This window comes from Capricornis sumatraensis, chromosome 12 (assembly GCF_032405125.1).
Source record: "Capricornis sumatraensis isolate serow.1 chromosome 12, serow.2, whole genome shotgun sequence".
Taxonomy (NCBI): Eukaryota; Metazoa; Chordata; class Mammalia; order Artiodactyla; family Bovidae; genus Capricornis; species Capricornis sumatraensis.
In genome coordinates this window covers 40,669,058-40,689,632 of record NC_091080.1, presented here as the reverse complement: position 1 = coordinate 40,689,632, position 20,575 = coordinate 40,669,058, and the positions used below count along the sequence as shown (strand labels likewise).

Below are 20,575 nucleotides of genomic sequence, written 5' to 3'. Positions count from 1 at the left end.
AACTGACGTCTCAAGCCCGGGAGACCCAGGACTATAAAGAGGCAACGTCGGGAGTACATTTCAGGTGCAAAAACCTGAGTTCCTGCATTCCAGGCGAGGGCGAGACCCACACAGGATGCTGTGACCTGCCGTTCTGGCTCCCCAGTCCCCTCCGCTCTGGTTTGTAAAATACAAGTGATCGGAGGCACGTGATAACCATGTGGTCGCCACATGGGGGCCCTGAGCAGCCGACTCCCCTGACGTGGAGAAAGGGGTGTGACTCCGTGTGCCCCCTGGGGCCCCAGCCTCCCCCCTCCAAACAAGGCCGGGCCACAGGCGGGATGCCACTCACACCAGCCTGTCACGTGAGCAAGGACGAGTAATGGCTCCGTGTAGGTGTGCCCCAAGTGTATCATGACTTTGTTCCACATACCACCCGTAAATTCTTTTTCAGTATTAAAAAAGTGAATACTAAATTGATTGTCTACAACTCAAGTTTCTCTGCATGTCCAAATTTAACTGAGCATCTGACCAGTCTTCTTATTTGCTCAGCCTGGTGTCCACGGCCCAAGCCTGAGCACCTCACTCCCACCCAGACTCTCCTTGCCCCTGACCCTCAGCTCTGACCCACAGACGGCCTCTCTGCAAAGGCCTTGCCCCACCCCCAAACATACTGTGTGTGGAGGACGCCCCCATCACAGACCCAGAAAAGGACAGAATCTGCAAGAAAAGGAAAAACCGCCAAGTATATGAATACATCGGGGAAACGGGTGGGGGCTCCTGACAGCACACGAGTGGGTCTAATTAGGAAAGACTGGCTAAAAGCGGGCAGTTTCAGGAGGGACGAAGATCGCTGCTAAGAGCCTGGCATCGTCTCTAGTCGGCTTAATCACAGAAACGGGTCCTCGGCCGGCGGCCTGCATCTTCGCAGCATCTGCAGGGAACCAACCCCCCGGAACGTGGCCCACGAGGGTCAGCACTTGGGTGACTCGGCCAAGAGCCCATGGCAGCCGACCAACATCTGCTGAGGGAGCAAATGAGCAAATCTGGACTTCTCGAAGAACTTGTTTAATGAAATTTGAAATCTCATTTAATCATCGAAAAATCCAAGTCTAGGGTAAATCTTCCACTCTCTGGCACACCTCACCAGGGCAGCTGATATTCTTTGCTCTTTAACCAGTTTGTCAGCTGAGAATTATTTGTACTGCAAGTTACAAGCGTCTGTGCTGGGTCTAAACCAAACAAACGAAGCCAAAACACCTGGTTGCCCACCCGACGGAGCACCTGTTAGGATTCACACGCAGAGCCGAGGAGCAAGGCCACCCCCTACCAGACAAGAGAGAACCTTGGTCCCAAAACGTTTTTTTTCCTACGGTCCTTTGTGTGACCATTGTAGCTGGTCTTTAGTTATGGGAGCGCTTAATCAAACAAACATCTGAGAACACCACAATTTTCTTATTTATACATAAAAGTATTATTCAACCCTGTTCCGATTTCCCTTGCTCTGGCTTGGAAAGTGTCCCAAGGACGCCCTAGCCAAACAAGAAACTTCAAAAAAAAAGAGGACGACATATATTTTTAAAAGAGAGTACTGCACACTGTTTCCCAGATAAATCCCTGGTGTATTTTGGGTATTTTATAAAGAAACTTTGGCTCTGCAACTATGAACTTCCCATTCTGCTAACAGACCAATAACTTAGGGTTTACAGACACATTCGAACCTGGACAGTGGACGCTGCCTGGAGCCCTGGGATACGATTCACCTGGTGTCCGGCAAAACTGCTCTTGCTTCTGCTGCTAAATGTTCAAGTATTTCATGATGAGGTTTAAAAAAAAAAATGGCTAAAAGCGAGTTTAATGTATAAATCGAGCCAAAGGTTTTTCATACCAATGTCTAAAGAGTTAAAATTCAAAGGGGGTCTGTGCTGTTAGTACAGTAACGTGTCTTTTCAGACTCAGCCCAAAAGAACCGATCTCTGTCCTCATGTGGGGGACTCCGGCCATCCCCCTGCTGCCCTGCAACCTCCATTCTGAGCTGGAGATACACGTTTATCATTAATTTTCAGCAAACCTCATCAAGGCTCTGTGCTGCCTAGAGTTGCCGTGAGTAAGAGCAAACATTTGCAGGAAAAGCCGAGGCAAGGAAGACAAGACTCTCTTCGACTGGGGGAAAGGCCCACACAACCATCTCAGTCCATCTCAGGGATTGGTCATGCACCATGTCACTGCTTCCTGGGGCCCCCAGTCCCCGCTTAAGGCTAACAACACCGATCTCAGATCAGACCTACAGGACCTCCCGGGGCTACAGGATGCAGGCTTGGAAGCCATCTGGTGAGGGTCACCAGCTCCCCCGTGCCTCCAAGGACCCGTCAGATGCAGGCACATGGTCTACCCAGATGACAAACATGCCGGGTCTGTGACATCAGGGAGTGAACAGAGAAAGGAAGAGTGCAGCCAGTGGGAACCGGCACACACTGACCGGGAGCTGACAGTGCAGCCCCCGGCTGACACCTCCAGTCGGCCGCTCCCCCCACCCAGGCCCCAGACAGTCGGACAGGCAGTGTCCATCTGAAGGACGAAGGTGCTGGGCTGGAACCCCTCTGGGAACACAATTCCTGCTCCCCCCGCCTCCACCCTGGCGGCTCTGGTGGGAGCCGCCCTCGCCCCGGCTGGTCGCTTCCACTGCTGAATCTCTTTATCGATCGTGTACGTGCATGGGAGTCGCTCAGTCCTGTCCGAATCTGTGACCCCATGGACTGTAGCCTGTCAGCTCCTCTGTCCAAGGGATTCTCCAGGCAAGAACATTGGAGTGGGTTGCCATTCTTCTGGACCTAGGGGTCGAACCCAGGTCTCCTGCATGACAGTCAGATTCCTTACCCTCTGAGCCACCAGGGAAGCCCAATTTAAATGCCAATATGAACCTTCACGAATTATCAACAGAGCCACACAAGGTCAACTCCAGAATTCAACTGTAGTTCCATACCTAACACGGTCTGCTCTCCCGAGGCCTGACGCGGCTAAGGTGCAGTGACTCTGACAGTCAGACGGGGCCCCGCGCCTCTCCTCTGGGCCGCCCCCTCTGCAGTTGACTCTGCTCTGGTGGTGACCTGGCGACGGTCCAGCCCGTCTGGGTCAGGTCAGAGAAGTGAGAACGGGGCACTGACTGTAGAGGAGTGGCCGGGGGTGGAGGACGCCCTGGAGAGAGTCAAGGAAGCTTCCAGACTGTGGTTCCAAGCGGGCTCCTCATTCAGACCAGAGGGCGGTGCCCAGCTCGCCTCAGGGGGACCCCAGAGTGTGAACAAGATGACTCGGGTGGGCACCATGGACACCAAGTGTGTCCTGCTCCCCCGAAGCCCACGCAGTCTGGACTCGGAGTTCCAAGAACAGAAAGAAGGGTATCTCAGTCACACGGGGCGGCTCTGGCCAGAGTCCTATCCCTGCGGAAGCTCACAAAGCACGCTTTGTATGGGGGCCTGTCCCATGACAGCGTTCTCAGAGATTCGCGATAACCCCGGCCCCACAGGCCAGGACAATCACATCCTTCTCACGTCCACTTTTCCTCTTCCGCCCCCGCTCCTTCTGGGCCTGTGGGTGACCAGCCGCGGAAAGCACTGTGCTTTCTTCCTTTACGCTGAGACCCCTGCAAGTCCTGACGAGGGCCCAGCCCACCGCCGGGGCGGGCCGGGAACCCAGGGCTCGCCTTGCCCGCCGGGTCACCTCTCTCTCTGCTGGCACTGCCAGACGGGGCGCTCCCAAATCATCCCCTCCCAGCCCTCTAACATGCTCTCCTCCGCCCCAGACAGAAGCCAAGCCTTCTTAGCAGTTTGCAGACCAGCAGTTTCCCCTCTCCTGTAACACAACCCTTGTCGGATTCTGCCCAGAGAGCAGACATTCGAGACACCTGAACCACGGCTGCACAATCGAAGCCTTTTTGCAGATCTGACCATCTGCCATCCTCTATCTTCCGCTGACGCTGACGCCACCTTGACCCCACAGCTGAGTGTGTACGGCCTGATGCAAGGGCGTGTTATTTTCACATGCACGCATCTGCATGCCTAAACAGGAGCACTCGGCCATCTCCCATCCTGTCCACCAAGGCAAAAACTAAAGGACCTTGGGCAGAAAGCCCGCCCTTCAAGGGGCTCCTGGGTGTTGAGACCCAGGAAAGGCAGCCGGGCGTCCTGAGGTCTGTCTCCAGGCTGGTCCGCCCCAGAGGCAGCAAAGACTGAGGAGCAGGGGTGGACAGAAGGCGGCCTGGAGGCAGAGAGAAACCCATGTGTGGGACATGCCTCTTGCCTGCTACTACTTCCTGTGGCACCGTGAGGGCTCACCCACGCTAGGAAAGCAGTGATGCTTCTGTATCCAAGTCTGGCGGTCCACGTGGATGCCGGTCACCAGGTGGGGGGTTTTTTCTTGTTGTTTTTAAATAACAGCCACTCTGCTCCTTCTAGCCGTACAAATCACCCCACTCCATGTTTCTGGGCTCACACAGGCCAAGTGGCACTTCTCAATCCACACCTTCGCCAGCGTCCTAACTCGAGAGCTTCTGTTTTCTGCTGCATCGGAATATTGCTGTGCCTGCTTTTACACTGTGGACACTACACTGCTGCACGCAGCTCTTTAGTCTTTACGTCACGGAGCGTCACCCATTTCCTGCTGAGGGCTGGAACCCCCAAGGTGAGTATCCTGATCCAATCTCTTTCAAACCCAGAAGCAGAGATCGTGGCCCTGAGGTCAGGGGTCAGGAGTCAGGGTCAGGACTTGCTCAGGGTCACTCCCTCTGTGGCCTGGCCAGCGGCAAGGAGGTCTCTGCACTTGCAGGCCCCTCTAACTGCTGGGGAGGCCTTCCCCGGGGCATTTGGAGAGAAGAGTGTGGTGAGTCCCCAGGCGGGACCCCAGGGCCAGGCAGCAGGGTCAGAGGGTTCCAGCCCCAGCCCCTGCGGCCCTCATGACGCCACACCCGAACCCCAAGACATCCACGACACTCCTCTTCCTGCCACAAGTCAGCCCTCGGCCCCTGGAGACAACCCGCAAGTGGGTGGGGGGTGGTCCGTCCTCCTGCACAGGCAGTCTTCACTCTTCACACCTTAACACGTCTTAACCTCCTTGCTGGCTGCTTTCCTGAGCTGTCGAGACCAGGCCCCCTCAGCAGACAGACATCCCCTCTGCCAAGGTAATGAGTGCCAAAAAGCAGAGGGATTATTCAGGGCCCAGCCAGAGGTCTCACCCATGTGACACACTGCTCATCCTAACAGCTGGTGAGACACATTAATAATGCCCGTGTCTCCAGAGGCAGAAGAGTGGAAGAAAGCTGTTTTTAAGACACGTTGCATGAGGTGCCAGGAATGGAATCTGATTTTGCCTGAGAAACAACACCGTGGTGGGATGGTATTAAAGAAGCTACTAATGGCCATGGGATCAAGGGCAGGGGTCAGTCCCCCACCTCGACCCCCGCCAGACCCTGCCACGGACACTGCAGTCCACAGCCCTCCAAGAACATCCGGTCCTGGCTCATGGTTTTTTATAGAAGTGATCGCAAGTTCCAAATTTTAAAGAAAAAACATCAATGATGTTTCTATGTACGATTTAGCCTTCAAATGAACACATGGATTAATGAGCCAGATAATAAAGCAAAAATAAAACCCGACTACAACTGAATATAACAATACTCCACTTCCACCGATGTGCCCCTTGCTATCTCCCCGGGAGGTGGGGGGAACATTTAGACTGAAGAATTCCAGTGGGGCATCTCCACGGCACGTGCAGTGAGGAAACAGGCCGCCTTCAAAGCTTGCTGAGAAAAAGCTGATCTGCTTGGTGGCCAAGCTTGCCTTCCATCCCCCAACACAAATCCATGCACCCGGCAAGATGCTCCCACCTGGACGGCCGTCAAAGACAGCCAAGCTGCCCCTAACCATTCAAAGGCCAGTGGCCAAGGCCACACCCCTGGGGCCTCAGGGCTGCCGGGGGAGGCTGGACCCACACCTGAGCACCCGTCCGTTCCAGAAACTTCCTCTGAGGCCGACGGAAGGGAACTGCAGGGGCTTCATACCTGCACACCCACCCAGGCCCACGCCCCACCTCACCAGGTGGCGTCCTGGGCTGAGGTCTCAGGAGCAGGGGGCCCTGACACCGTGCCTCCCGGCCCGCCCCAGCTCCAGCAACACCGGACCTGTAACAAAAGGTCCTGACACCCCCTCTTCCATTAAGAACCTCCCGACTAGGAGAGAACAAGGGGCAGCCTCTCAGCCCCACCGCAGCCTCCAGGGATACCCTATGTACCAGTCCATGCCTCCTCCATCGCCACCCCTGGCATGGGCTCTTCTCTGGACAGAAACCTCCAGAGCCTGAAGACTAACCCTCTGCACACCAACCTGACCTAGAGCTCACAGGCATGTGTTCTAAACTCATTTTACCTCCTGAATCCTCAGCACAGCCTGCAACGTGGGGGCTATTACTGTCCCCACTCTCCACATGGAGAAACTGAGGCAGGGAGCTGCCGGCGGGCCCGCACATGGAGTTCTTGCGGCTCTTTCTAGGCCGTCCTGTCCCCTCCCAGGGCCTCTCCTCGGCTGGAGCTCCACCCCTGCAGCCTGACTCACCACTTCCTCTCTGCTGTTGGCGGCAAACAGATAACCAGGCCGGTCAGAGATGAATGGGCCCTGGCCCCTCCCATCACAAGGGCGCCCAAATAAACGGTCCAGGAACAGCAAGTGCTTGGGTTCCTGAAAGGACATCTTTTGAGTGTCTGCTCCACACCACGCTCCACTCCGGGTGCCAAGCCTGGCCTCAGGGCACTGTGGTCCAAGCGCCGCTGAGGTCTCCTTGACAAGGTCCAGATGCCGGGAGTTTGACAGAGGCCGGTGACCCGAGAGGACGGGGAGCTGCTAGGAACTCTGCCCCTGGCCTTCAGACACAGACCTGCGGCCCTGGGAGATCCCCGGGTCTGTGTGCAGGCATCTGAGACACTGGAGGGCTGACTTCAGGATGCGAAAGGCCCTGGGATCTCATGCAAACTTACACACTTCATGCACCTGTATTTCTTTTCTCCATCCTGATGTCACCCCTGCGGCCACATCTGCCCAGTCTGCACCAACACGTTTCAGTTACGGGTAGAAGGCGAACTGTAGCAAAGAAGAGGCCACGTGGCACAAGGCAACGTGGGTCTCCTGTTCTGTGCACCATCTGCCCAGGCATGGTGAGGCCTGCCCCCTCAGTTTAAATTTCTATTATTACTCTGCAGGTCCAGGCACTAAGAGAGTCTGCATGGAGCGGGATGAAGCCCACGGGCCACATGCATGTTACAGTGAGCCGTGGAGCCCTGCTGGCTGGAGGCAGTCTCGGGGGGAGGGCAGTTCTAGGAGAATTCCCTGCACTCACTCGCTGGAACTGTGGACGGTGCTGCTTCCTCCTGCAGAGCCTCAGAGCTCTCCCTCCATCCCGGGTGCCAGCGCCTCGCCCGGGCAAGACAGTGTTTCTGGCCTGTGCACAGCCACACATCTTGCTGGAAAGGGAGGCCCTGCCAGGCACTGAGCACTGAGGGCACTGAGCCAGCAGCCCCCAGGAGGCTCCAAAATCTCCCGCCACCCAGAGGCTCTCCAGGCAATTCTGGGAGCTGTAGGCAGGTTCATGGTGGCTGAGCTCTCGCCAGAACTCATCAGACCACAGACCCAAGAGTCTTTCAGGGATGAGGACTGAATCCTAGTGCAAATTGGATCCGATAATTTTCCAAAATTCTGCGTGCATCAAACTCTGACACTCACGAGACGCTCTTCCCGGTTCAATACACATTACTCGAAGATTTGGGTAATGTTCTTGCCTAAAATCTCCTAAGACTGCCCTCGAGGGAGAAAGAACTGTCTTCCAACAAAAGTTTTTTATACAAAGACCAAACTTGATGCTAAAAATTTGAAGTGATAGATTTATGGGGGGACACATTGTATGCACGCTTGCTAAGTTGCTTCCGTCGTGTCTGACAACCAAATGGACTGTAGCCCACCAGTCTCCTCTGTCCATGGAATTCTCCAGGCGTGAACACTGGAGTGGGTTGCCGTTTCCTCCTCCAGGGGATCTTCCCAACCCAGGGATCGAACCCGCATCTCTTACCTCACCTACATTGGCAGGTAGGTTCTTTACCACTAGCGACACCTGGGAAGCCCCTGGGAGATATGTTATGCGATTACAATTACAGATTATCTCCTATTTCACATAATATTAACATACATAACAACATAAAATCAAGTTCCTGAGGATTCTTCTCACACAGTAACAACAGTGGTGATGATATTTGTAACGTATAAATGATAAGACTGTAAATTAAGCACTCTCAATTCTTAAATTTAGTGAGAAGCAAAGTAAGTAAAGTAAGTTACAAGAAACAAGAACAGATATTTGCACACTGTTTCAATAAACTAGGTAATTTATCCTGTTCCAGTTCTCTTGTTACTGTGCTTTTGTTCCATACAATCAATTCCCTTGATTTACAGTTGTTTGAAGAACTGTAACAATAAATTATATATACAGATTTTAAAATTACAGAATACTAATTTTTTAGCAAAAAAATTCAAACACTTCTCAAACAAGAGAACAAAATCCATTCAACCTTTTCAAGAAGAACAATTTAATGGTATGATTGCTATTGCTAATATTATTTTCAACGCCCTGCTCAATTTTAATCCTTCAAACCTCAGAGTCCAAAACTTAACGCCTCCAAGAGGAGTGTCTTTTCTTACTCTTCTCCCCACAAATCCTCAACTCTGAAAGAGAAGGCTCACCTTTCAGATGGGCTCTTCCTCAAATCACACTGAATAAAAGCCAAAGTGCTGAAATTCACAAATGTTTGGGCCATCCCTGGAAAAAAAAAAATCACACAGCCCAGCCAGGCCACCTTCAAAACGCCAGCGTGTGGGGTCAGCTTAGGACAGAGCAATCCAGGTCTGCATCAGCAGCAAACCACCCCGGGAATGCACACAGATCCTGCTTTGTGCCCCTGTCTGCTTTCTGGGAGTCATCACACAGAATAACGTCCACTTTAGTCAGAAAACCTCAGTCACCACAAAAAGAAACCTTTTTACCCTCCACTGTCTTTGTCCAAACCAGTGTGGACAGAGAATTCCTCCCAGGCCCCAGTCCAGACCCTGTAAAACTCCCAACACCAAGGAAGAGAGGAAGGTGGGCAGGCAAGGTGGCACTCCCAGGCCCAGCTCTCTCTGCAAACTTCGAGTCTCCTCCAGGGCTGTCTGTAAGGCCACAGAGAACAGTAAGAATTCTCAGATCACATGCAGGTCCAAGAACACGTGCTGTGCCGGGGAAGGTTCATTTTCATCTCCATATAAACATGCGTGTCCCTGGGTGCGCACCTGAGCCATGACAGCTTATCTCCTCTTAGAGACTGACGCCAAAGAACAGGCAGCCGCCACCCTCAGAAGCACCTGGCTGCGGGCCCCAGCAGCCCTTCCGCAGCCCGAAGGATGCCTTCCCCAAGGGGCCTCCAGAGCCCTGTGTGGACCAGGCTCTGAAACCCAAGTGCTGGCATCCTTTTGAAGGCGGAACGAAACACCCTCACCGGGGCAGGCACCAGCGGCTGTTACACGCAATCTCTGAGATCAGGGTTATTCCTCCAAGCTGACTTCTGGAATGAGACGCTGTGTTATTAAAGGATTCCTAAGTCAGAAACACGGCGGCAGACAGCCTACTAGTGTAGCTTGGTAGCACTGATGCTCGAAGATGAGACGCTTCTGGCAAGTCAAGCAAAGTTCCCAACAACAGGACAGGTCAGGCCGGTGCAAAGAGCCTCAGACACAGAGCACGTGAGAGGCTGTCATCTTGCCCCATCTGTGAAGAAGCCTAGTGGCCAGGAAAACCCGTTCTTGCAACAAGACCTGATTATTCCCAAAACAGAAACGTCACAGGACGGTTTGCACCAAAGCACAAAAGGTGGTACGTGTCTGTACCAAAAAAAGCCCCAAATAAACCCCAAATCAAGATGCCAGGGCAGAGTTAATTAAAAAAAAGTTAAAATTAAATTTAGAATAATTTATTGTTCTTTCCACTCGCCAAAGTGTTACTACATAGCTCAAAGGCACCCCTCTTTTTTTTCTATCTTAGCATAGTTTATTTTTTTAACTTTTTATTTTATATTGGGGTATAGCTGATTAACAATGCTGTGATAGCTCCAGGTCGACAGCCATACTCATACACGTACTCATCCTTTCTGAAACTCTGCTCCTATCCAGGCTGCCAGGTAACACTGACCAGAGTTTCCTGTGCTGTACACTAGGTCCTTGTTGGTTATCCATTTAAAGGCATCCCCCTCCCCCACCTTCGCCCTGCTTTAAACTATATTGCTGTTTCACTAATTACAAAAATAATTCTTTCAACAAACATTTGCTAAGCACTTGTTCAGGGGCTACATGCCCAGCAGTGAACAAAACAAAACCTGATTTTAAGTGTTTTCTTTCTGTACAAATACAGGCATCTCATTGAGATAACACTGAATATGAAAAACTGAATCCAAGTTTTTCACTTTTAACAGTAAAGTTTTTCCCATAAGATCAGATGTTCCCTGAAAACACCACTTTTATTGACTACATAATATTCCATGTGGACAGTGTCATAATTTACCCAAAGATATATTCAAACGCTCACTGACCTCACAATAAAAACACAAACAAGAGACGCAGCTAAACACAGATTTAGGACCTTAATGGGGGAAAAGGAGGATATACAACCTTACCAATCACAGACGGAGGGCAAGTACACGGTCACGGCTTCCCCGTGGGCCACGTTAAGGCCTAACTCGTGAAATCTCCCTTTTTTATAAGCCCTACTCCCTCTTTGATCCAAGAGAACATTGTCTGCACAGAACAATACGTTTTCATTTCAATTTCCCTTCTTTTCAGGAAAGGAAATGTTTGCACTTCAAAGGGTTCCTTTGAAGAGCAGCCTCCGGCCCTGGCCCGTCCAGGTTAGGAGTTCCGTGGCCCCAGCGGGGCGTGCAGAGTCTGGGCGGCTGCCCACCGCAGCCCCTCTCCAGGCCAGCTCCTTCAAGGAGAGGGTCTGGTGCGGGAGAAGAAAAAACAAACATTGGAAAAATACTCAAGGCTTTTGATCGTGGCCTTCAGAGGCCCTTTCTCACACAGTGTGGATTTCACAGCCCGGGGAAACTGAGGCACAAACCCCGGGGAGCCAGGTCCTATGAAACCAGCCCCACCCCGTGAGGAGGTCTTCTAAGCCGGCAAAGAGTGGAGCCCTGGGGGCGTTGCTGGTGATGATCAAGGGGACATCTGCCATAACTGAAACGCACGGGCGAGATCCACACCTCATCCAGCAGTTTGGAACCTTCCCCGGGAACCTCAGCAAAGACTAGAATGCACAATTTAGCGTGTTCCCTTTTCTCTCTCCCCTAGCCTCTCCTGCAGGCCGGTGCCCCTACCCCCTGCTGAGTCTGGGGAGCCAGGGCTGCAGAGCAGACAAGAGAGGGCCTGCAACATTTCTTTTCAAGTCGTGAACAAGTTCTGGGTATTTAATAATGATCTCCACCCTTCCCCACCCCGAGGGGGTTACCTGGCTGTTCAGGTGCTCAACCGGCCAGGGGGTGGGCAGGGGCATGAAAGCTTCAGCTCCAGACAGGGCACCCGCTGCCCTGGGGCCCCAGGTCTCTGCTCAGGGCTCCCACCCTGCGTGTTCGGGGTGCAGGTCTGAGGGATCAGGTCACCCTGAGCTGAAGACTTCCGACCATCCACCTTCCCACGAGCCCACTAACCTGCCGGGATCTTGGCCTCTGTGCTGGAACCACAGTGGTGTTCATCTCCTCCTTCTTTTACTTTTCTGTAGCTTCCCAATTTTCACAATAGTGCATTCTAACTTTTAGAAACATTTTTTCCTTCAAGAGGCTTATAAGGCAAAATTAGACCACAGTTCCATTGAAAGAGCCTCTCCTGAAAAAGGGAAGAGAAAGAAACAAACTACCTATGCGCACACGTAAAGGAAATTATGTGAACAAGGGAAAGTTGAGTGGACTGGATGACAGTGTTGTAACGTTAAATTTCCTGGTTTTGATGTCATACTGTGCTCACGTAAGAGAACGAGAATAACCTTATTAGGAAACACACTGAAGCTTGCAGGGGGGAAATCAAATGACATGATGTCTTCGACTTATTCTCAGAGGGTTCAGGAAAAAATACATGTATGTGTGTGTATAGATTAACCAACTGACAGACAAACAGAAAAAAGGAACAAAATATAAGCAACGGGTGATTTGAAAAACCTGAGGAACTCCTGTAACTCCTGCAACCTTTTTCTTTAAGTCACAAGTATTATTCATGAAAAGTTGAAAAGTAAAGTAAGAGAGGAGAGAGGCAGGCAGGGGTGGGGAAGAGCCTCCCCACCCCACCTGGCAGCACCCCAGGCCTCACAGCAAGGCCAAGGCCCCGGCCACTGGGGCCCAGTCTCTCCAGGAAAGACGCGCCCTGCTGCTACCCTGGCTCAGACAGCCCCCGTCCCCAGCGTTCTGAGGGTGTCAAAGAAGCATCTCGCAAGGAAGAAGACCCCGCCCCACCTCCCACACTACGGAAGTAAAGATCTGGGCCCAAGGACCACTGCCACCGGCCTTGAGAAGGGCAGGGACGCAGAGAACCGGGAGGGAAACCACGCTTCCCTGCAAATCAGAGCCCCTGCAGAGGGCCCCCCGCCCCAGCAGAGCTGGAGGGGGACCAGAGAGGACTGATGCAGACCCGAGAAGCAGGGCTCCCCAGGGCCTGGCTGGAAGCCCCATGTCCAGCCAGCTCTAGTGATGCCAACGCCGGACTGCTGCTGACCCAGAAAGAATGCGGCCCAGCCTGGGTCACACACGCGCCAGCGCCAGGTCTGACCACTGGCCAGCACAGCTGTCCCGGGACTCCAGAGCTCCAGCTACGCCAGGAGCCCCAGCTCAGAGAAAAGAGGGCTGCACTCCCAAGACATGCGGGCAGATAGAGAAATAACGCGGGCCACCGTGCAGCAGTGGGACAGCCGGCTCCCACACCTCCAGGACTTACTCGGAACCCAGAGAGCCCAGGGGCCTCACATCTCCAGGTCTGTGTGCTTATCTTAGGGCCCAGCTCGGCCGGCGCACACATGAGCTCCAGACCACAGTCCCCAGACATGGGGTGACGCCCACGGCCCTGGGCACATGCGGTGTCAGGACCCCGGGGCCAAGTCCCAGGGGCAAATCCACGCTCTGCCGCTTACAACCACCCCTGTGCCTGTCAATAACTTGCATCCCTTCTCCGGGCCCCGTCCCCATCAGCCAAACAGCAGGACCGGGCAGCTGTGAGGATTAAATAAAAAAACACAGAAAGCGCGGAGCCGACGGTGAGTGCTCACAAGGGCTTGTAGTCTGAGTCTTACCCAGCCCAAGGGCCTCTCCCTTCCTTCCTACTTGGTCTAAGAGACTTTGGTTAATGGTACTCGGTGGGCAGATAAAAAGATTCAGAGAAAGAGAGCGTTTCCAAGCCAACCTGAAAAGGTCAGCGCAAGCATCTTCACGGGTGGGAAGAAGATGGTGACAACCGTGTGATGAAACACCAGTCAGACCGCGGTCCCTCCTTTCCCCTCGCCAGCATCCCCCGTGATGGCCCGCCACCCCACCCCAGCCTACCCCACCTCACTCCTCTCAAGGATCTACATCACCCCTCCAGGAAGGAGGAAAAATGGTGGGAAACAGACGTGGCCCAAGTTTTTAAGCCCAAAGCCCTCAGGGTAACTGGGACAAAATGTCTGGGATGGATGAAGGTGAACACCTTCCAAACAGACACACACGCACACCCTTTCTCACTCACACACACATATAGGCACGTGCACACAGACACAGACAGGCAAACAGTGAGAACGGGGCCGGGAGTTCTGCCTCCCAGAGGCATGGAAAAAAAGTGGAAGTGTTAGTTGTGTCTGACTCTTTGTGACCCCATGGACCATAGCCCGCCAGTCTCCTCTGTCCAGGGTGTTCTCCAGTCAAGAATACTGGCGTGGGTTGCCATTTTCTTCTCCAGAGGATCTTCCCCACCCAGGGGTTGAACCCGCGTCTCCTGCATTGCAGGCAGATTCTTTACCATCTGAACCACCAGGGAAGCCACCTCGAGGCATGAGGAGGGTTCAAACCCAAGGTTGTGGATCTGAGATATGCAGAACTGGCCTCCCTGACACCAGGCCCTACACCACCCCCTGCAGTGTGGACACAGCTCCAAGGAGAAGGGACTACACATTAACATCTCGGGAAAGTGGGGGAGCAAAACAAAGCTGTTGCAGTTTTCTTCCATGCTGAAATCAAAGAACTGTGCTTTCTCTCCAATATAATAGCGAATATTTACATGAAGCACTTGGTGGGTGTCAGAGTTATGTGAGGTGCATAACCTGGATTATGGCCTCATTTAAATCCCCTCAACCCTACACAGTGGGTACTAGAAGTCAATTACTCTGCAGGCAATACAGAAAAGAATTTAAATGTGGCTCTGAGAAACATCTTAGAAAAAGGCATTTTAGAGATAAGTGGAGCCCACTCTGGGGAGGGGGGCCGTGAGGAGAGCGGGGGTCGGGGGCCGCCCGGGGTTGGCACCGTGAGTGGGTCTCGAGGCAGAGCCCACTGTGTGCCCGGCATGTGCGCAGCAGCCTCTACGCCTACGTAAGTAGGAAAGCACTTGGTTCTACACAGCAATCTTATCTGCATAGATATTTGGAAGAAAGCTCTAGGGCAGGAAGACAGACTGTTAAGGACACAACTGCATCCAGAGGGGAAAGGTGATTCTGGGAAAAGGGAGACAGCGGGGAAATCCACACTGTCCTGCTTGACGCAGGACCTTGTTTCTCCCGCCTCTGTTTAAACCCACCTCTCGGGAGCCCGTGAAGCCTTTCTGGAGCTTGACTTCTGGTTGCGCTTATCAGAAGAGGAGGCTGGCAGAGGAAAGAACTTATTTCATGAAAGACACTAAATGTGTTGACTTAGTACCTTTCTTGGGCTTCCCTGGTGGCTCAGATGGTAAAGAATCTGCCTGTCAATGAAAGAGATACGAGTTCGATCCCTGGGTCGGGAAGATCGCCTGGAGGAGGGAATGGTAACCCACTCCAATATTCTTGCCTGGAGAATCCCAAGGACAGAGGAGCCTGGAGGGCGATAGTTCATGGGGTCAACCCCAGTCCACAGGGAACAGTCGGACACAACTGAGCAACTGACACTATAGTACCTTCATTCTTTCACAGAACACTATCACTTCTGTTTATTCACTGTATCATTACAAGGCTGAGAGGGAGGCTTCACACGTTTGCAGGGGCCGGACCGTCCACAGGACCTTCCAGAGGCTACACACAGAGGCAACGGAGCTGGCTGCAGCTCCAACGGGGGCCCCGTTCTTGGCAATGGACCACCGGCCCCAGCTCCGGGAAGCAGCATCCTCGCTCCAGGGCAGTGATCTGAGGCTGCACTGAAGCTGTAAAGCCTCCAAACTCCACACTGACATGGCCTCTTCCCCGAATCTACCACTGGGTGGTGCCCCGTCCTCCCTTGCTAGTGATAACAACCAGAGGAAAAGCCAAGTGACAGACCTGTGTGTGGCGTGATGGGGGACCTCAGGTCAGAATCTATTCCAACGTGTGGCCTGCGTCCCCTGGACAAGCGAATCGTGACCCCTTTGCAGGGAAATGAGAGCAGCCCACCCAGCCCTTTCACCACGTGCTGCCCGTTCTAGCAGCTTAACAGAACGCACTGAACCCCCATGGTAGGCTGTGACTCGCTTTGCACAAGTGTCGGGGTGGCTGGTGTCAAAGCTGCTTTGGAATTTGGGGGGGAATACAGGAATACGGAGAATATCACCACAGGGCTGATCACCTGCCGCCAAAGAGGCTACTCTTCTCCCGCTGGAAGTGACCTAAAACCTTGGGGTGGATACAACTTCAGCCTGAAGCCCAGGACCAGCGGCCTCAAGCTTAAGAAATCCCTGGAAGGCAGGCGTCCTGAAGACCAGGAATGAAAAAGCAGGCCCACCCCATGGCCGCAGTCCCGGTGCGGGGCCGACCGACTAACCACAGCCCGGAAGCCCTCTGGAGGGCACAGGGGAGCACAAGGAGGCCGGGCACCACACGTGGCTGGAACAGGGCAGGTGGGGCTCAGTCCTGCTCGTGAGCATGCAAGGGTCTGAGAAAAGCCAGCTGTGCCTTTTACAAAGCCCTTCTCAACGTGCTCTTCCTGACCTCACCAGGACAGTGGCTCCACTCTCCTGGGACCCACCTCTCTCGCCTCACCTGGATTCTTCCTTTAAATCCACGGACGGGGCGAAGACACCAGCCTACAGATGGCGCAGAGCTCAACCAGTCACGTTTCTACCAGTTCCACCCTGTCCAAGCTGCCACCATCCAGCCTGCACCGAAGTGACACACAGTCACTCTTGCTTGCACAGAAATAAGCTCAACTTGCGTTTCTTTCCCAGACCTGACTACCAGCCTCTGCGCTGGCCTCCCCGCCTCTGTGCCCGCCCCTTCCCAACTCTTCTCCATGCCGGATCTGAAGGGACCCTTGCCCTCTGGGACAGCTGCCCACCACTCTCCGCCTCCCTGAGTAAAAAAGTCAAGTCCTCCCATCCCAGGGGCCTGCCCTCAGCTGGAGCAGACAGGGGCGGGCCCGTCTACAGATGCACTCCAGGTGGAAGGATGGCCATCTCAGAAGATGCCTATGGCCCAGATAACTCCAAAGTTACTCCCTCGTTCGTGTCTGACTCTTTGCGACTCCATGGACTGCAGCCTGCCCGGCCACTCTGTCCATGGTATTTCCTAGGCAAGAATCCTGGAGCGGGTTGCCACTGCCTTCTCCAGGGGATCTTCCCAACCCAGGGATCAAACCTGTGTCTCCTTATTGGCCAGCAGATTCTTTACCGTCTGAGCCACCGGGGAAGTCCAGACAACTGCAGGGTCAGAGGAAAATGTTTCTTCCCCAAACAAGGACACACTTATTCTGGCTTTAAATTCCTCCCTGGGATTAACAGACCAATACCTCCAAACACATGGTTAATAATGAAAGGGATTAATTTAATTAGACACAAGGCAGGGCCCTCCAACATAATTACATATTTTTACTGGCCTGAGTAGACAAGAAACTACAGACTAGAACAGTCAGTAGACATGTGTTTAATTCCATCAAAGAATGAAAGCTTTACCAGATATAATTAACATGTGTCTTAAAAAGCAAGCTCCCCAAGGTCAGCAATCTCATGTTTCAAGCCCTGTTTTCCTTTAAAGCAAATAATTATATGCATAAGAGCATCCATGTGGCTCAATCCAGATTTAAACAACTGGGAGTACATTTCTGATCTCTATTCACTCTCGTCCTGTTCACCTGAAAACTCCTCTGGCACGCTTTAAATTTTATCTCCAATAATTAAACATGATCTTAATATGCTAAAACCTTTCAAAACTCTTTGAATCCATTGTTTACTTTGTCCCCCTAAGTTTCTATTCTGACTGTGGGACTTAAGGCCTTTCGTTTTAATGACAGAGGGGTGTGTTCAGCGTAAAAATAATAATTTCCACTGAGATCAACTAAAAATGTCAGGGGGGATAAATGTATCATGGTTTCCTATTATCGGAACCAGACACAAGTGGCAAGAAACTGTTAAGCTAAATCCCACATAAACTGCAATTCAAATTAAGCACAATGAGGAAGCTCTGCCAGAGGCCAAAACACAGTTCTCCCGGGTCACATGTTTAAGAGCTCATTTAGGGAAATATACCTGGGATGGAAACGCTGGCCCCCTCCTCTGTCCAGGAGCCTCAGGGTGGGTGCTGGGCAGTGTGGTTTTCTTCCAGGGGCACTTGCCTGGCTGTCCTAATCACACAGGTCAAGCACCTCTCCCCTCCGGTTCTCAGAGCCACGGAAAAGGGGGAAGACGGAGCGAACAGGGCACGCGGCGGTAGTACTACTACAGCGCGCGGCTGCTGGGTACACACAAGGCTCAGGATGACCGCCGACCGCCTGGCCTGGGAAGTTTTCTACTATGTAGAAAGGAACACACCGAGAATAGGTCGTCTCGGTGAAGCCGGAACTTCCTCCCACCAGAAAAAAAAAAAAAAAAACCATACGGGAGCGGTGATCACCGGCCGGAGAGGCCAGTTCGGGTCACAAGGAAGCTTACCCGGTGCGGGGGTGGGGGTGGGGTGGGAACTTCCCCTAAGTAACCCCCCGTGGGGGACCCGGTAAGAGGTGGAGGCAGGCCAGGGAACTTCCAGGGGTTCCAGGGAGGAATAGAGGTAGACGCCGCGGCCAGCGCGCGGGGCGCAGAACCGTCACCAACAGGCCACCTGCCGCAGGACCACCCCGCGTCCCCCCCGGGGCTGGCTCCGGACGCGCGGCCGATGACACGTTGCGGACCTCGTGGCGGGGTGGGGTGCTCCGTTGTGCGCCATGTAAGGGAAGGTCTCCCGGATGCCCTCCGAGTCCTGTGCGCGCCCACCCACCCGCTCCGGCCCCGTGACCACCGGTGCGTCCCGGCGCCCAGTGCCAGGCAGGGCACGCGTGGCACCCACCCGGAGGCGCCAGGGCGCCCACGCTTACTCACGGGGTGTTGCATCATGCACCACGCCGCGCCTTCAGGGAAGCAAAATGGACTCCGTATCTGAGACAGCCGCATGGGCACCGGCCGCGCGCACAGCCCGCCCGCCTGCCAGCCCGGCCCGCGCGCCCACCGAGAATGCCAGCGACCCCCCCATCCCCGCGCGCGCGGACCCCGCGCTGCCCTGCTGCGGCCCCACGCAGCGCCGGGATCACTCCCCCCCACCCCACCCCACCCTACGAAGGTGACCCGGACTCGGCAGGCCAGGCACTCACCGAACTGGCAGGGCGGCAGGATGCGGGCAGGACCGTCGCTGGACAGACGCCCTAGCCAGGGCTGGACTGATGGACGCTCGGTCGGACAGAGGCGCAGCTGGACTGGACGGACTCTCGGCCGAGGATCGGCGGGACTGCCGGATGATCTGGCAGAGGCGCGGCGCGTGGGATCGGAGGCTGGGGTAACCGACAGCTGGTGGTCCAGCGCTCCGCTAGCAGTGGACCCGCCGCTCACACCTGCCCGCGCGGAGTGAATGAAGTGTGGAGGGCGGGAGGCATCCGGCGCGCGGGTTTCATCAGCCGCGCCCCGCGCCCGCCCTCCCCGGCGCCCGCCGCCCGGGCCAGCGGCCCGCGTCATCGCCGGGCACCAATGGCAGTGCCGCGCGGCCGTGGCTCGGGGGGGCAGACCGCGGTGGGGGCGGTGCGCGGGGCGGGGCTCGGCTGCTTCGCGCGCGGGGCAGGCCTGGGATTCCCCCGCGGTGGGCGGCGCTTGCGGACGCGGCGGCGGACGCCCGCCCCCCCCCCCACAGCCCCGCCCCCACCCCGGCGTGGACCAAGCTGGTGCGACACCCAGCCCCGCCCGACTGTCCACCCCCGCCGGACTGTCCACCCCCGATCACAGGCACCAGCTAGCGGACAGACACCAAGCTCGCGGCCAGTTTGCCTCCTCTTAAATGAAAATACTTGGGAGACACGTGAAGGTGTTTTGGTTTTAAGTATTATTGTAAATCTTTTCTTTGTCATCGGAATATTTATGACTATTGCCTATTTTTAATAAATAACACATCCTCGCCCCTTGTCAGGAAGGACCAGAAAGCCCGAGTCCGCCTGTGCCCCGGCGGCGGGACTAGCTCCTGCCCTTGCAGGCATATCACCGCGGTTATTTCCGCACCTGCTGTCCCCCGGAGGGAGGTAGCAGAGACCGAATCACCCCCGCGCTCACTTCGCAGGCTTCCTCTTTGCTCCAAAAACCCAAGCAAGAACCACGATCTCTAGAACTCCAGTAACCTTTGACATGAAAGAGGTAAGTAGGTCATAAATTAATCCTCCCGGCCTCCTAACTTTGTAGGAAAGAAGGAAAAACCATAGCGTGGTGTCCACGACCTTTAAATCCTTTCCACACTTCCTACCCGCCTGCCCCCCGCCCCCTACAAATGTCCTTGGTCAGTAATGGGGGCTCATTGTCAGCAATATTGTCACAGAGTGATATACACTATTACTAGCCATTTATAAAGCATGTAACTGAAGGGTGCCAGCTTCAGAAATGTTTTCATGAATGCATAAAAATAGGTTAGTATTTGCAAGGCACTTTGAACAGGGCTGGAGAATTCCATGGACAGAGGAGCCTGGCAGGCTACAGTCCATGGGGTCACAAAGAGTCGGACAGACCTGAGGGACTAACACTTTCACTTTCCCATTTGGAACATTGCTGGAATCATAGTGACTGACTGCATAGGCGTTGCTTTAAAACAGTACATTTCAATTGGAACTGTCTGTTGGTGACGTGATGCTCTCAAGTTTCATTAAGGAGGTCTCCTGTGCAGAGGTTCTTCCTGAATCCCACAGTCTCCTTAACGCTGACACAGCCAGACAGAAAGAAGCCTGGTGTGAGTCAAGGACCACCCACTTTGCCTTTGCCCTTGATCCAAATTTGAATCTGAATTCTTCCATTTCCCTTGTGGCTCATCTGGTAAAGAATCTGCCTGTAATGCGGGAGACCTGGGTTTGATCCCTGGGTTGGGAAGATCC

General features: G+C 54.0%; 1 protein-coding gene across 1 annotated transcript in view; it reads right to left on the bottom strand.

The window, feature by feature from the left end:
* Window positions 1-18,924, bottom strand: part of SLC7A1 (solute carrier family 7 member 1) — a 57,971-nt gene extending 39,047 nt beyond the window's left edge. Inside the window, exon 1 of the mRNA XM_068984576.1 lies at window positions 18,827-18,924. The gene's annotated coding sequence lies outside the window, so the exon portion shown is untranslated. The remainder of the gene's footprint in view (window positions 1-18,826) is intronic.
* Window positions 18,925-20,575: the final 1,651 nt, after the last annotated feature.